Source organism: Trachurus japonicus, chromosome 21 (assembly GCF_045865225.1).
Source record: "Trachurus japonicus isolate A0001 chromosome 21, Traja_1.0".
Classification (NCBI taxonomy): Eukaryota; Metazoa; Chordata; class Actinopteri; order Carangiformes; family Carangidae; genus Trachurus; species Trachurus japonicus.
Genome location: NC_140927.1, coordinates 20,840,406 through 20,857,289, shown reverse-complemented (window position 1 = coordinate 20,857,289; position 16,884 = coordinate 20,840,406).

Genomic DNA, 16,884 nt, shown 5'->3' with positions numbered 1-16,884 from the left:
CTGGTTAGCGCAAGCACAATGATCTACTATGAGTAATATGCTAAATGACAACACGCGCAAACCGCAGTATTTAAATGAGGGTTTTGCGCGTAACCGTTTCCGCTATCTGGATGGATACAAACGCAGAATAAAAATTTGATCCGACGCATTAATAGAGAGAGGGACAAATAAAGATATTGTGGAGCTGCAGCATAAAAACGTGGGAGATTATCTATGAGAAAGTTAAAATGTGGTTGGTAGAACAAGAAGAGAAGAGATGAAGTGAAGAGAAGATGGGGAGATATAGGCCTATGCGGCAAAGAACAAAAGAAGATTTTAGTTTATAATAAAACCTCAGCAAACGAGGGAGAGCTGCTCTGATCAGTGTTGAGCAGCAGCTGAGCAGGTAACTGGGAGACCTGCTGTCATTCATTGAGCTGGAGCTGCGCGCTATGGCACAGAGCTCAGGTGTGGGACACTCAGGCCACACTCGGATCTAAACGCGCTGACCAGAGGGATCACAGACTGAGTGAAGGCAGCGGTGACGTCTCAGCCAGGTACTGGAGAGGGAGGAGAGGAGAGGAGAGGAGCGCACTGGACGAGAGAGATGCGGCGTGCGTAACGGCGCTTAAATTACTTTGATCGCATGATCAACAAAGCCATTTAACCATCTGAACACAACTACTGGGCTCATCATTCATCACATATGATTATGTAACAGCTTGGCCTGATGGTTTTATATCGCAAAGCAGCAGAGGACAACGATATCGCTGCTTTCCTGTGCGCACTGCGCTCTCAATTTAAAGGTCAAGACGGCGTGGTTTGGCCTTGAACTCGTTAATTATTCCATTAGTCCAGTTTCTCCGCGAGCCGGTGCAGGTGTCGCAACGCATCACCTGACGGCGATTTTTACAAATTTATTGACTGATTGAGAACATGTTAGAAGATAACAAAAACAAAAAATGCATCAAATTTTTGGATATGCCAGCTTCCTCTGTGGGTGGCACTGGCACTGGCACACCCGTGGCTACGCCAGTGGGAATGTTTAGACCTGTTCTACTCACTCAAAAAAGTTTGACCATTGTCTACTTAAAAAAATTAAGGCAACAAAGTGACAATTAATATAATTGAATAGAATTTAATTACTTCAACTTTGATTAAAAACTATTGATTTAATTAAGTAAATTTAAACAAAACTATTGAATAAATATTTACTAGGTATCTGAAGAAAATTAAGTTAGATTTACCAAATATCTGTGATAAAGTGATTTAGATTTACTAATTAATTAGGTGGAATTGATTTAGATTTACTAAATATGTGGATGATAATGCTTTATATTCACTAATTTTATGTGTGAAATTGAGGCTATCTTTCTAAATATTTGGTTAAGAATGATTTGGATTCAATAAATGAATAAGTTATATCAACTTATAATCTGGTACCACATGACTTAAAATCTATTTAATGTTTATTAATTGTCACTTTGTTGCCATAATTTATTTATGTTGAATCTACTCAATACCATCTCTTTCTTGTTGCAAGAATTTACTGAAAGTCAGTTAACAAATTTACCATGTAGGAAAACAGCAGGTAAACATTTATTTATGCAGCTTTGTTTACATACACATTTTAACATTTTTCAAAAAGATTTTCTTTTTGGTAAAATGCAAAAATACAAAGACATAGAGAGGAAGGCAGTATAAAAAACAGACATAATGTATACAATAAGGGATATGTATGCTGACAATCTGTTTTTTATGTATTTTGATCAAAGTTCATTCTCAAGTGGTCTCATCTTCACAAGGAAAGATCAGAGAGATCTATAAATGTAAATATAAAGTGCAGAATGACCTTTGACCTCTGCCCATAATTGTTTGCTGTTGCATGCACAGAAGGACTTTTGGTGTGATTCACGGTAAGTTTTTTTTAAATTGCAAAGCCTTTAAAATGTTTAAATAAAAGCTGAAAATTATAAAAAAGGCAAATATGTTTTTTAACAATTAAAAGAAATCAAAACTCCCTTTGCTGACTGGCTCAAGTCTGGGGATAAAAGGTCATGTACTTTTGCTTGGTTCTTCATGAACTAAAGTGGCACCCAAATCATTATGTCCAAACCAAATTCCTCCATTAAAAACATGCAACATCCCACGCAACACAGCAGCAAGTTATGCCAATATTGAGTCCTTAAAATTATAACCCTCCCCCTCAAATGACTATGACAAACTAGAACTACAGCACTGAAACTCAGGCAAAGCATTGAAGTAAAACCATTTGACAGTGACTTAACAAATTACATACAGACCATCCGCAATCTTTGAAACATCAACAACTACATCAGATAAAACAGACGTATATGTATTATTTCCAAATTTCTGGAGCTATGAGGCCTGCAAGCAGAGTGATAAAATATTTCTGGAGAACAACAACCACTTGTGTGTCTGCCTATGTGAAAGTGGGACTGTGTTTCTGAAAGGCTTCAGAAGTGTACCTGAGCTTCTTGGGATAGGCAAGATTCACTATGCGTCAAGCCAATGAGCATGGCACAAGCCTTTGGAAAGTTTACCCAGAGCTGTTAGGACCTTTGTTCCGATGTCCTCAGGTCTTCTGACAGATTAGTTTGGATGCTGTTGATTTTCATCGCTTGCCACACTGTCGTTCATCCTACGTATAATAACAAGAACATTTTGTATTTTAGACTGTACAGCAGAGAGACAGAGACAGACTTCTTTACATATTAAAATGTATTTTCAACTTACAATCATACTCTTTAAGGAGCTGAATCCCCAGGGTACAACATCGGACAATAAACAATGTCCTCTGGTTATGTTGATGGTAGGAGCCTGAAAATAACATACAAATGTCTGAAATTAAAAAGTTATGCTTACAGTCACAGGCTAACATGTCCTCCTGTAGATTTAATATAAATATAAATTAAAAAAACATATGGTCAAAGTTACAATACCTTCAGTAGGATAGAGTCGGCCACCCTCAGTCCCATGGTCCTGCCCTTTGAATGGTGGAGGTTCAGAAGAGAGTAATTCATCCCAGCTTGGACATGTGATTCTGTGAAACTCATCCTGAATATGAATTGACAAATGATGTAGCCTGTAAACCATATTTGATCTTTGAAAATACCCAAAAAACATGATATATGAGATGACGATAACTTATATTTTATATCAAATAGTTGACAAATCACAATTGCAATACATAGCCTACAGTGGTCTTGAATTGCTGATTATGCCTGCATCTAAGAAAAGCCATAGTCATTTTGGATAAATTGATATTTTAAGCATTTAAACTCAGAGGGGGTGATACATGAAAATAAACTAAATGAGTAATAAAAGTTTTACACTTAACTTTTCTATGTAACAGTAAGTCATAATTATTTGGATGGCAATCATAACATATGTTTTCTGTTCCTCAGGCCTGGAGGGGGATAAAAAACAAACAACATGTTTGTTTTTTTATGTCTGCTTGTGATAGACTGCCACACGGTCCATCACCTATTCACATGATAAACAGGATAATAATATAATTTTGTGACCAGAATTTTTTCGTGCCCTGTAAACATAATGCCAGACAAAGTGATTAAATAGAAAGAAAGACTGAAAAAAAACGCTGCAGTGTTTTACACGGTGTCGCAGCTACCGATACCCCCCACCCCAGTACAGTAGGCCGATTTTGAATCGCGATATTAAAACTTAATACAATGCTGTTAAACCTTGTTAGATAACTTGCGGTAATGCAACAGAGTGTTCAACTGCTGGAGCAACGTAGTAATAACGTGTCTTTATTGAAGCTTCTTACCTTGAGCAGATGAGACAGACAAGACGGTGTTGGCTGTGGCAGACATGTTGGTGTGGTGTGCCTCAGGCGGAAGTGTAGCTACAGCGATTAACACCAAAGAGTTCCCATTTAGTAGAATTTATTAAATTTTTCGACTTTGTTGACTTTACTGATAAAATATAATTAAATCTTACTCAGTGATTTTGGAGCTGATATTATTCAAACAAAAATGAGTTAAAATGCAATTGATAAATAGTTCAAAATTTGATTAAATCAACATAATAATATACCAAACTGCACAAAAGTCATTTTTTTCATGTAATAGGTTACTAGTTTTTATTTTGTAAATATTAATTTAGCCCAGTCACACCTTTTTAGAGTGCTGTTGACTATAAGAGCAGTTACTAAGCATTTTTTTTTTACTCAGCGTTGCATATAGATCATAGAGGGATTAATTGTTTACCAACTTTGTGGATGTGCGCTTTAACCTGACTGCAGAAAGAACGGAGCCTTTTTAAACACGAGCGGTGCTGAGGCGCTGTCGCGCTGACAACAATATAGGTGGTTGTGTCCACACACCCCGTACAGGTTTATGTAGACTTAAGGTGACATTTCGGCGCAGGAGGGAGTGGAGCGTGGCTGTGAGCCAAAATTTCCTTCAACCATGCACGGAAAAGGGGAATGATAGGAAAAGGTTTTTTCTAATTTAATGAGAAACAATGCCCACGTCAACAATGCATGACAATAAACATGTGGTTCATTTGTCCCCTCAAGTTACATAAACCAACACACAGCGTGGACACACACTCCTTGGTCGGTGACGCCGGTTGACGTGTAGAAAAGCGAAAAAAAGTGTTTCCATTACACTTTAGCGATGCAAGTTTGTATCGATACGTCTCAAAAACCACATCATGAGAGCGGTAAAAACTTTTTGCGATAGGCTATTTGAGAGTTTTTTCGAAATGTAGGTGTTTCCATTACAGTTTTTAATTTCGATATTTAAGGTTTTGCGCATTTCAAGGGGTAATGGAAACGCACCTAGTGACAGTTTCCTCATACTTGAACCACCATCCTCCCTCACTCACGTCGTGAGACGACAGGACAAAGCCTTTTGGACATAGGCTACCTACCTTATATTGTAGCCGAAATATGCTGTGTTTTCCTCTCTGTATGCCTCGTTTCAGTTTTTGCCCCGGTCAATCATCTGGTGCGTATCCGCTGTTTTATCAGCGCTTGCTCACTCGCTCACTGCTCTAGATCTGCAAAATAAAAAGGAAAAAAAAAACACGCCGCGGTCCGGCGGAGAATTAGTAAAGAATTAGGAGTGCTGGAGTAAAACAATTGTCTTATTTAATGACCAGTGAGATGACAAGTCTTCGTGGTTGCTGCTTGTGCAGTGTCCGGTCTTGTCATAAATCACTGACAAATCAATCTGATTAATCTCAGCAACAATCACACTCTCAAGCCCTTTCCCTCTGCCATCGTGTAAAACTTCACTTCCCTGCCTGCGCCTTTCTTTCTGTAATTTTTTGATACACATTTGTTTTTACCCGTTTTGGTTTTTTTTTTTTTTTTCCTTACAATTGTCTCAACAGTTAACCAGAGTAGCCTGATATCATTCTCAAGTCAGCTGCCAAATCTGCAGGGACAGCGCATGTCATAAGCGCGAGGACAAAAATGTAGCCTACAAAAAGCGTTTCATGCTATGTATGTAACCATGGTGAGCTCCAGAGACCGAGTCTCCCTCCTTCACTCATCCGCACACGCAGCGCCTTGTGCCCGGGCAGCAGGCCGGCCAGCCCCCCCTCGAGTTCTGGAGCTTTTTTTTTTTTTTTTTTTTTTTTTTTTTTTGCTTTGACAACGGCTTACCGTCCCGTCACTTCTACCTTTTTCCAGCCAGATACGTCCAATAGAGGGAAAAAAATTGAGACTTAACATTTTTATTGGTGTCGGCTGTAACCGTTATGTTAGGATAACTAGATTACATTAATACGCACATATTAATTTAATCTACGTTGGTGCGCGTACAGTACGTGCGCCCGCAGAATCTTTTTTTAGAACACGACGTGTGACGTCAATGTACTTTGGAGGCATACATTCTATTGTCATGGAGATATTAGGATGACGTGTTTGGGTCATTTAATGTGCGGTGACGTCATTAATCGGGCCACGTCACTCGCATATGATTGGCTGATTTGTTTTTTGCCTTTCATGTCAGTGGACGTCAGATAGATTGTACTTTGAAGTCTGAGGGCTGAACTCTTCTTTCCACTCTACTTCAGTGAAAGAGGACACAAAGAAGTAAGAAAAGATGAGTACGCACTCCCTCTGCGCAGGACTTCGTCGAAGAACATTTGCAGACATTTTCTTAAAAAAGCAAAAGCGTTTGCTACAGCTTTTTGTGAAAGAAGAATGGATTGCCCAAGATCCCCAATGGAAGACGCCGTTGAAGTCGCTCCGCAGGATCTTGTTTCCTGTTGTGAGCAAATATCTCAAAAAGATTCAACCTCAGTGCAATGGAACTGCTGGCTGCAGGAAATGGAAGATGCAGACACGACAGCTACCATCGCTAACTTATGCGCAGAAATTGTGCAGTTTAGTGGTCACAATGGTTCTCAAAATTGTGAGACCATTAATTGAGAAAGGATTCCAACAACAAATGTTCTCCAGATGATATAAAAAAATCGCTGGGTGAGCATTAGCACCAAATTTTGGGAGACTCTCTTTCGGCCAGCTTCGCTCTCGCTCTCAATGTTCCACAGGACAAATGTGAGAGCGCTGCAGAGCTAACTGAACTAAATCGAAAAGAGAAGTTTCTCAGAAAATCAGCTCCATCGCATCAGAAGCCCTCAGTTGCCCTGACTGGCCTTTGCAATCCCGCTGTCTTTGTCAGTGGTTGTCGTAACGTGAAATTTCTTCAACCAAATTGGTGTTTCAAGCAACCAAATGTCTGAAAACTTGTCTGGATAAGCTGAAATTCCAGTGCTTTGGAGCATGTTGGCACCCAGCACTTTCTGATGAGACTTCCCCCATGCAAAAGCCCGTAGCAGAAGCAAAAAGCAAAAGCAAAAGTACAAGTAAAAGCCCTGAGAAATCACCAGAGATAATGGAAATATCTGTACCAGAAAGGGTGGAAACACCTTCAAGTGTAAAATCCAAGATCGATATGTGGACGACCTCCAGCGCTGTGACTGACATTCTTGTCAAATATACAAATGAGACATCAACAGACATAAGCGAGTACAGTGGCAAATATACTCATGAAGATTATAAAAGCTGTGGAAGCAAAGGTTGGTAGCGTATACTATAATTGTCAAAGCTAATCAGAGAAGACCTGCACTATGAGAACTTTGACACATTGGAGGCTTGTGAGAAAAGCAAGTCACCACAACCTCATTTTGACATGAGGCCAATTGTGGCCATGGTGGAAAGACTTTTTTGCCAAACCTTAAGTGTTTCACCGTCAATTGTCGACCCACAGTATCAGAAAAACAGACTTTGGGTCGCATTTGCCAAAAACCAATATAGAAAAATGATGACAGAGCTGAAGACCCAAGCAAAGAGGACCACACTCACAGTATCTGAGTAAGCTTTAGACGGAAAGCAAAGAAAGTCACCAGAGCTGGTGGTCACTGAAGGTGACTACATTATTCCAGGAGAGGTTCCAGAGTCCCCTAGTTCGACTCCTAGACATTTAGCCGGACATCAGTATTTAGCCGGGACAAAGACTGGAGTTAATTTTGAGGCCATCAAAAAAAAACCTCAAATTGAAGAATTGTATGACAAGATCAAGTTAGGGAATTTTGGAGCACATGCCAGCACATCACAGAAAACATCATGTTGAATGACAACATCAAGGAACTAATTAAGGAACTGATTGGGAAAAATTTACGACAACCTCATTTGGAAGACGAACTTCTATCAATTTCCTGTGGTTGCAGTGGATGGACATCTTACCAACCTCTGTTCATCCCTGGAGTCACCAAGAGGGAAGATGGCGCAACAAGGCTTTCTCCTGAAGTCCGCTATGCCATGGCAGAGGACATGGTGGGAAAGCTCCTGCAGAATTTGATACTCTGCGCCGACAAAGAAAAAACAACCCAGAAAGAGCAAAATCTACTGCCAACACACACTGAATGAGATCCGAGAATTAATTGACAATGCAATGAGCTCATCTGGAGAGGGGGAAGAAGAGATGCAATGACTCCAACACCAGAGCCCCCTGAAACCTGTGATGTACCGACTACTTGGTCACCAACTCTAAGATCAACTACACAAGTAACGGACTCTAAGATTACCAGCTACAGATATCACCGGCTACACGATTATCGACTCTAAGATTACCAGCTACAGAATCACCGGCTACACGATCACTGGCTACAGAATCACAGACTACACGATCACCGGCTACATGGTCATCAACTACTCGATCACCGGCTACACGATCACCAGCGATGAGAACCACCAACTGCAGAAATTTCTCCTGGTTTCCCTTCGCACCTGGTTGTTCTATTGGGAAGGTTGCGGCTACCTTGAATGCCCGTTATCATTGTCATTATCCCAGTTGGTACTCAGAACCAGCTGTAAGAACAACACCAGTGTTTAAGCCCAGTCGTCAAGTCTTTTCCGTCCGCTCCAGTGCGAATCTCAAAGATAGAAGAAGATAGAAGACAAGCAATCGCGGTTAGCTGACACGGTCTCTCCTCGATCACAGGACATGACCAACCAAGACAGAGACTGCACTCCCCACCACAGGGTCAAACTTTCTTCAAACGACTATTACCTAACTGTTTTCCGCTCAGAGGGCATGACCCCCCAAACCATAGCCTTACTCTACTTGAGGCTCATCAGGACACATCCAAGCTAGAACTGAAGATTCTTTCTCAGATAGAAGACATCGACACCATCATCCCGCATCTGTCTGGCATGCTCCATGACTCCTCTTCCAAAGAAACCAAGGTAAAAACCTGAAAAGACTCAACAATGACGTTCTCAGAGACCTCCGGAGGGAGTTTGGCTCTGTAGACCAAGGTACTTGAGGCTTTATTGACATCAGGTGACCACATCCTTTGGATGATGCTCTTGTCAGGTTTCTAAAATTCCGCCTGGATACCCTCCTTAACGCACCAAAGAGGTCCAAAACCTCTCCAGGTTTTTCAATGCTCATGCTAGGGCTTTTTAGATCAAAGATATGTTAGTCCTGCCTTTAGATCAATTTCGATTTGTAAGTGATTAATAATAATTAATCTCATGTACTGGTTTTCTCCGGGTGCTCCGGTTTTTCCGACCAATTTTCAATTAAAGTGTACAGAAATGGCCGTTGTCCTGTTTGTCGCGCCGAGTTGTCCCGAGCTGCAACACGAGTTTACCGAGTAAGGAAAATGAATTTGATTGGTCGTTTATCAGAGCGGGCGGGATATTCAAAGCTTGGGGCGAGCCCGAGCTCCGTGTGTGTGTGCGTGTCTCAGACGTTTGAATGATGGATTACAGATCCAATATCAGTGGCTGATGAATCGTGTACAGGCTGACGTATAATCCGTGCGCCTGCGTATCCAATGCGGGAAAAAAAATACACACTTTTTCATCCCGGATTTACTCAAAAATAGAAATTTTGCACAAAGTTTGGCCAACATCGTCTGAAAGATGAGTTATCACATTAATTTTATGATCCAGAGCGGCTCAAATTCAATTTTCATTTTCTGTACAACCTTTAAAAAAAAAAAAAAAAGACCGCTAAACATGTCTCAGCCCACCGACTGACATCCGAATAAACTGGAATACTTTCCATTACTGTAACATCTTCAATTCACCATCTTACAGTATGTAAGGTTTTCTCCGGGTGTTGCTCCGGTTTTTTCCTAAAAGTAAAAAAGAATAAAACCTAAATAAAAAAAAGTATCAAACTAAAAAGTGATACTAGAAAGATTTTCCTACCAATTTTCAATTTTTAGACCGCTAAAAACATCCTCAGTTGTCTCAGAGCCCACCGTAATGGCTGGCCAATCAGAAATTGATCTAGTGCAGTGACTGACATCCAAATGAACTAAAATACCATCTTCTGTAGGTTTTCTCCCGGGTACTCCGGTTTTACCTACCACTTTTTTTCAATCAATAATAATTAAAAAAAACAACAACATAAAAATTTGAGTTGGTTTCTTTTTGCTCTCAAGTTCACAAAGATATGAAAATGTACTTAAGGTTTGTTTATGAGTAAAAATGATGCATGCCGTGAGTGCATGGTGAATTCACATAATTACAAAAGATGTATTATTAGCTTCTGCTGAAACCTACAGTAAGAATAAAACACACAAAGAAGCAAAGTTGCAGCAGAGACCTATGGGCCAAGTCTGAACCAGCCATAGAAAAAAGAAGATTTACAATTGATTGATCAATGATGATCCGGTTGCACCACTAAATACCCCCCCCCCCCCCCCCCAAAAAAAAAAAAGGAAAAAAGAAAGGTTCCTCCCGATGACCGATGGCAGTTAAACGATGCATCGGTGCATCCCTAGTATAAACCATACAGTTTATAACATACCTCTGGATAAACTCAAGGGGGCAAGAGGCCTCGGCTGGATACTGCCTCATCATCACACAGCTTCCCTCCATTGAAAGAACCATGTTTCTGTGCTCAGTGTGTTTCCTGAAAAACATTAAAAAGACGATTAAAGTCTAAACAACACACACCAAATACACAGGGTTGAACTCCCATCACTATTATATGGCCAATGTGATGAGCACCTCAATGCAAGACACAAAACAACTACTATTGCAATTTCAACCACAGAGTGGATCATTCAGCCACCTGACATGAATCTTCATTTGGCTCTGTCCATACTGGGCCACATTATCACGACGTGAACCGTATGTTGCGCTCTATGATGTTGCAGTAAAACAAAACCAAAAAAAACAGCGGCACTCGTTTACGGAAAACTAAAACACCTCCGTGTCTTGGATCAGTGATCAAAACAAGGCACACACACACATCTGGGTGAATTACACCATAACGTTAACTTACTGTCCAGCATTTGAGACGAGATGACCGTCTCTTCCCGCGGTAAACCAGTAGCCTATCTCCACTGCCCCGTGGAGAGACTGGTTTACCGCGGGAATATTATGCTGAAGTGAAGTTGAATTTTGAACTTGCACAAATATTCGCGTCGCGAGATACATAATTCGTGTATTTCAATCCCCGTCGCGTGAAAAAAAAAGTCGCTTCGTGTCCGTGTCAACGTACCGTAAACGGGGCAGATTAATAGCTTCAACCTCAGATGAACATGTAGCCTAACGTTAGCTAGCTAACGAACTAACTTAACTAACCTGATTTCAGTTCACTGATAGCTACGTAACGTTAACTGAATCAAAGTAAACAAAACCACAACCAACACCATCAGAAAGGCAAATTAATATAACATTATCCATTTTAAAATATATGTTAGGTTTACGTCTGCTTAGTTCTGGTCCGTGGTGTTGAATGAAGGTCTCTGAGTCGGAGTCTCGTCTATTTTGGTTTTAGCGCCTAAAAATTCAAATCGGCAATCCCATGATGCAAAGCGGTGGCTGTAAAACTCCGCTTGTCCAATGTATTTACAGTAAAGACGTTTATAATCCATTTATTGAATATCTTTGGTAATAATACAGGAGGACTGTCCATATATTTCCCACAATGCATTGTCATTTACAGTAAAAAACACAAATACAATGCATTGTTGTAAAATTTACTGTAGAAATTACATCAATTGCTAATAGTGTATAAGGGTGATTATTCAATTAAGGGAGTTTTTCTGTCCCCAGGGTGAATTTTCAAGAAAAAATATTTTTTAGAAAAACAATTATTGTATTTAGGTTGTAGTAGCTATGAAAAAAAATAACTGTGTCTCAATGATGACATTTTAATACTTTTTTCAGTGTGTTGAAAATTCAAATGTGCAAGAATTTTCACTGTTTTGGGCTTGTCCCCAACCCAGACTTTTTGACATCCACCTCTATAATAAAGCAATAAAAAGTGCTAAATTCATTAAAATTTTACTTTGCATTTTCTCATAACAACTTAAAAAGACATTTTTCAAATTCATAGAGTTTTATATTTGTTCAATTTGCAATTTTTATTTATAGTTAAATATCGCTGTCCCTCATACATCTGTCATTAACCATCACACTTCAACATTTTAGAGATCAGTTAAGCTTTTACAAACAGTTACTTACATTGTTGCATGCAAATAGATTGCTCCAAAGGAAACATTCCCAGACATGAGGCAGAACCCAGATTTTTTGATGCCCACGTATGTAAGTAATTTCACGTTTTATACATCCTGATCTGAGAGTACCTTTAATTAGGCGTCATTACCAAACTAGTATTTGAGTATTTTAATTCATTAATGAAGAAATTGTAACTTTATTTACATATATTCAGTGTACATTGTATGCTAGCTAACCAGTTGGCTTAGTAAGTCTTAAAGCCAACATTTTCAGCAAAATGTCAAAATTGTCATTACCATCACGTGTCATATACCATCACAAAGTGACTGTGATGGTAATGACAATCAGTGACGGTAATGACAATTTATGGGTTTATTACCTTATAAACTAGAATATATTAGCTATTTACTATTTACTAGCCTACTTTATGATACATAATTGAAAAGTAACCAACTGTAATTTACTTTTTTATTTTTATTTTTTAAGATGTCAACATGGCCCCAGCTTAACCAAATGGTCAATACGGTTCATATAATATGGTTCATACAGTTATCTATTCATCTATCTACGCGTGCACTTCAATGTTTCATCTTTTCATAATAATTCTTCAACCATTTCCAACCGTTTTTATACAAAATTAGCCTCCTTCTTTACATGCTCTACTTTAATAAATTCCCAGCCATTGCTTCAGCTATGTTAGCACTGTTTCATCAGTTTTCTTTACTGTTGGGTTTGCTGCAGATTTCAACTCTTCAAAACTTCTCAACTGTTACATGTAAACATGCAGGATTTCAACATTTTCAGCAATGGCCTTCACTACTTTCAGCATTCACGCGCATTTCCTGCTGGAAAGGCTTTCTTTTTCTAGTTACATAAGCAATGCAAAGCAATGTGGTATTTTACCAAGTAATTAATTCTAATGGAAGGTTTAGTGTTTAATTGTTTTTTGTCTTATTTGTTTTTAAAAAGTAGTTTTTCTTTAATCTTTTGTTTGTTGTGAAAAACAATAACAAAAAAACACCAGTGTTAATTGTTATGTCATTACCAAAACGTGTTATCATTACGGGAATACATTGTCATTACCATCTACAATACATTTTTGATAAAAAATGTTACTTTTTTGTCAACATGGATTTTACCTCAATCATTGTAGTAATGTTTAAAAGTCTAAAATTTGCATTTTCTGAAAGAATATACATTGCAATTCAAATATTCTGATTTTTACGCAATATTTCATTGTTGATGAAAAGGCAATATATTAAAAAAGTCAGAGAGAAATAGCTGTTAAAATGTATTTTAAATGTACATTACAAATATTTAGAACATGGATCCCTTAAAGAGCATGTTTTGTACTTACTGGAATGATTGTGAAAACTTTGCTTGTCAAATCATTTGTATTAAAATCAGTGTTTTGTTTTTGTGATGGTAATGACATTTTGCTGTGACAACTTTGAAAAAAGCATCATAATATCAAAATTATCATGAAGTACAATCAAAGCTATGCTAAGATCTTTGTTCCAGACCAATTGATAGACCTTTTGAAATAGAAAAAAACTGAGATTAAATAAAAAAAATTTTCAAAATTCCAAAAGTCAGAAGTGCCCCTAATTGAAGAATCACCCATAAATGGCTGCCCATTAGCCCTGCGGGGGGGGGGGGCTGGTACTAGCTGTCAGGGTCCCAGCCATAGACTGTAAAAGGTCCCACCGTGACAGCTGTCCTTTCTTTGCAGCAGACAGAATTAGTAGGATAAACGCAGCCAGAGACAGAGGGGCCCAGTTGTTGTCCAGATAAGTGAGGTCAGATGAGACTGCAACAGTCTTTTACCCACTTAGTAAATGAGAGCACGAGATATACAAACAAAGCCTGGGACTTTTGGCTGAAACTCTTTTAGAAGAGCTGGATTTTATTGTGTAGCTATCATCAGCAGAGGAGGAGATGCATGGTGACCAGTTTTTAGGAGGAAGCGGAACAAACCCCCAGATGTCAGTTCACTCCCACACAGTTAATAAAACAGATCGCAACGAAATAATTTTACCGTCAGTCACTTCACCTCTGCGATGAGGCCAAAGGAGAGCTTTTCTGTGGGAAGAGAGTAACGCAATAATGCCAGATCCAAGTTAGGAAATTATTGTCTCGCGTTAAAATATTAATGCTGTCACAAGGATCCTCTCTGCTCTACTCTTCAGTGCTCTTCACAATGAAGGCAAAGCCTCTAAAAGCCTGTGTCAAACTGCTAGATGCTTTTAAATGTCACACTATGAGAAAAGCAGGTCATTGAAATTTTGCATGTATTGGTGTCAGGTTGACTGTCTGCACGGCTGCACGTACAGCGTGTGTGGAGAGACAGTTTGAGTAAAAAAGAACAAAAAGAAAAGAGGAATTTCAGCATCTAAATAAAGTGTCCGGTGACTGTTGGGGCTGAAACATCCCACCAATCTCCTCAGGGATTTAGCAGTCTGGGAACACAACACCGGGCTAAATGACTGAGGCTTTGCTGTGTCATATATAGACCCACATCAGTGCGACGGCACCAAGCGAAGAAAGAGTGAAAATGAGTACAGGAGGCTTTTAATCATCATCATGGCTTTAGCGTCAGGTGACAAAGAAACACTGACCTGTGAAAGAAAAAGTCCTTTCAGACTGTTTTTGGCCACTGCAGGAGTGAATTGAATTACTTTCACCACAATTACTTTGTTTTTTCCTATCCCCATGTCCCAGGATGCTCCCTTGCCTGATCTCTTCAAATCTAAACGATCATTAGGCAAGTTAAAACAATAAACAGCTTTGCCAGTAGCCAGATATATATATAAAAATCCCCTCATCTCTGCCAGACTTCATACTTGATTATGGGCATTATTGAAGTTACACAGCCATCATTGCATTGCCTTCTGACACAACAACAATTTAGCTTTAATTGAAATCTCAGTTTACTTGTTAGTGCAGCAGCAGTGATCCATAGAGGGTCACATGTTCTCATCATTTGAGCTTAATTATGTAATTTTCATGTGAAATCATGACAACAAAAAAAAAGTTATTGGGGACATGAAGTGGAAGCCAAGACAAAGACTAAATAGTGATAAAATGACAGTGTGGGGGCTCCATGCTCCATGCACAGACTCCTGAGTTAAAGGACTATATCTGGCATGGCAAAGCAAAGACATAAGTCCTCTCTTTTCTTTCCAGATACTTCTGCAGCTCCTGTCCTCACTCTGGGTTCAAGACAGTCACAAGGAATACAGGGCAGTATGAAAAGACATGTAGTACGTATTTGGAAATGCAGCTAAATTTGATTCATAGACTTCATTAGTGGTAATATAGTAGTGTCTTTTTGGCAGAAGAAAAAGAACGATACTAAGAAAAATGATGTCACTGACTGCATTCCAATAACTACAAATTATATCGAGTCCTAGTAAAAACAGAAGGTAGCATTATTCAGATTTTTTTTTTTTAAACAAAATCAGCTCAACATTTCCGGTCAATAGTTCAATGAAAGATTGTTGTGCTTGTGCATCAAATGTCTGGCTACAGCCAGTTAGCTGGAGGCGGTGAGGGAAACAGCTAAACTTTTGTTGGCACAACTGTTTGTTGTGTCCGTACAAAAACTGGAATCATAAAATTATACGATTTTTATTGGCGGGCCTACTTCCTGGTTGCTTAGAAAATAGTCGTTTCCATGCTGGTCAGGGTTGGGGATTGGGCTTCAGTCAATCATAAGGGCAGATGGGCGTGGTTTCATTTAAACTGGGTTGGAAAAACTAGATGAACGCGTCCTGGCTGGGAGCAGCAACTTCCTGAAATTTGTCCAAATGTTGCCATGAGGACAGACGCACGCAAGCCCCCCGCCTCCCCAATTTGCTGTCGTTATGCTAGATTCCTAACTGTAGCTTTATATTTTCCAGACAGGATGGTACCGCAATCTTCTGATCTGATGAATTTTCTTTACTTCATGCAACCTAACCTAGAGAGTGAAATATCAAGATGAGGCTATATGGTAGCCTGAGTTGGGAGACTCCTGCTCTACACTTGCTAAGCCGTGGCTATGCCCTATTCCCTCAGTGGGAGCCCCAAAATGATTCCTCATCAGTTCTAATTGCCCATTTGAGACCTTAATTATGACATTGCACGTTCTTTAAAAATCACTCACTGGGATCCATTTTAACCAGTTTGACAGGCAGGCAGCGAAGTTCTTCCACAGGATCATACTGGATCTTGGATGACCCAGAGAAATTCCAGTCCAATTGGTTCCTTTGGCATTAATGATTAACGGTCCTCCAGTGACGATGGGGTCCGCCTGGCTTGACCTTTCCATTTGCAACAGAAGTAAACACCATGGCTTTAGCATCACGATAGCCTGGCTGTGCCCAGACAGCTGCACCTTTATCCGCTGGCCTTAGCAGCTGAGTTGGAGGCCTCGGTCCAGGGGGGTACACTGTGGGGGAGGGATGACTGTGTGCCAGCTGAAGGCAGGGAAGAAGGAAAGGCTGGGGTGGGGTGGGGCGGGGGGGGGGCAAGAGAGCAAGGGCTGAGGGCAAATCAGGCCAGTCGTGGGCAATGTTTCAATTGGTCATGAAACAGATTTGTCCTGTGAGGTTTAAATTAAACCACATGTCTGAAATTACGTAAACTGAAAATTCCTGGGTGAACTACTACAGGATTATTATTAGGCTATAATGTGTTTAAATTATACATTAGCAACATATGAGGGTGAGGGAGAACATGTGATTAACATATGTGCGCATGTTTTATGCCGGAATTTCAACTATTTCTTTCTTTTTTTTTAACCAAAAGTACATTGGATACATGAAGGAAAAGATGACTAGTCTGTTTAACGCGGAGTAATCAAATCAAATCAATTCCCAGTCTTGTCCGTGTCCTGAACTAGTAGAGCATCCTCTGTCTTCTGTCTGGAGAGA